This window comes from Stenella coeruleoalba (assembly GCF_951394435.1).
Source record: "Stenella coeruleoalba genome assembly, chromosome: 10".
Classification (NCBI taxonomy): domain Eukaryota; kingdom Metazoa; phylum Chordata; class Mammalia; order Artiodactyla; family Delphinidae; genus Stenella; species Stenella coeruleoalba.
Window position 1 is genome coordinate 102,951,698 of NC_137156.1, and position 1,652 is coordinate 102,953,349.

Below are 1,652 nucleotides of genomic sequence, written 5' to 3' on the forward strand. Positions count from 1 at the left end.
GAGGGGTCCTGGGCGTGTCAGCAGAACAGTGTAGCTGCCTGGTCAGGCGAGGGTGGGGCGTGGCCGTGGGGAAGGCGACCTGGGGCTTCAGAGCTGGGAGGGGAGAGAAGGGCACAGGACTGGGCCCCGGGGTGGGAGTGGGGGGGCTTCACTTCCCTGGAGGCAGGGCTGGAGGCGCCCCTCGGCCGAGCCCCTGGGCGAGTGTGTGCCGGGAGCAGAGAGGGTCAGGGCTGGAGCGCTGGGAGCCCCGGGGGCCGGGCAGGGTCAGACTCAGCCCTGGGACCCACACCCAGCCCGGGGCTGGCCCCAGGCAGGGGCTCAGGAGCGAACTTAGTGGGGACTTGGAGCAGGTCCCTCTGGACACCAGCCTCAGGTGCCCTGTCTTAAAGGCCAGGACTGGACCTGGTGCCGTCCGAGTTCCCCCCGGGTCTGGGCAGTCCCATGGGGTGGGCAGAGGCGAGGGGGGGCCTTGGGACAGCCAGCCCCTGGGGAGCGTTTGGAGGGCCCAGCTCAGATGGCCCAGTTACAGGGTTTTCATCCAAGGGTCACTCAGGTGGGGCTCCTCGCATTCAGTGTGAGTAGGTAGTTCAAACGACAGGTGTTTCTTGTCCCTGGAAAGATGGATGGCAGGTGCCTGGAGTGTGGCCCACCTGGACCATCCCTCTCCTTCCCACCCACCCATCCCACACCCGGCTCCCCAGGCCTCGCAATGGCTTCCTGGGATGGGATGCAGGCAGTGCAGGGATCAGTGTCCCGAAGAAACCAGGCTCTGGTGGAGGAATGCCTCGTCCAAGGTCACAAACCAGCCTGGGTCGACCTGGGGTTTGAGTGGAGGCTGGTGTGACCCCCAGCCTGTCAGCCTGTCTTGGGGGAGGCTGGGCAGGTGGGCACAGCACACCTGGTGCCCTGAGCGGCTGTGCCCTCCCATCAGCAGGGGCCCCCTCTGTGAGGGACCAGGAACGGGCTCCACTGATCTCGGGGGGCTGTGGACTCATGGGGTCCCTGGGGTCAAGGCTCTGGTCCAGGTGCTCAGCAGCTCTCTGAGCGCCTACTGTGCGCATGGGTCCGGGCTCGGCGCTGGAGAACAGTGATGAGCGAGACCCATCCTGCCCTGCGGGACCTCGCAGACCCTGACTTGCAATAACAGCTGTACTTCCTCATGGCTGCAGGACTCAGGCAGGGAACTCCCTACTCTGAGCATGTCGGCTCATCTGAATAAATCCAGGGTGGAGGGATGGTAACATGTGTGTGCCTCGCAGCGTTGCTGGGCTGGTGCTCCTGGCGTTCACCAAGTAGCACCTCCCAACCTGCCTCCCCAACACGAAACCAGATCAGGGATCCTGGGGCCCAGAGAAGTGCAGTCTCACCCAAGGTATCCCTGGCAGAGATGGGACCCAACCCCAGCTCCTCCCTGCCCCTGAGGCACTGTCTGCTCCTCCGTCCAGGGGTCCCGATGGTCTTAACAGGGCTCTGGGCAACAGACAGGCAGGGGGCAGTGTGTGGGCCTGGAGGCCAGTCGGGGGAGCCGGCCAGGCAGGTGGGACATCTGTGGATCCGTGGGCACTGGAGCCAGCTCTGAGCTCCAAGCCAAGAGAACCAGTCTGGGCGCTGCCGGCTCGTTACAGAAACGTTTAATAGTTTAGGAATGCGTA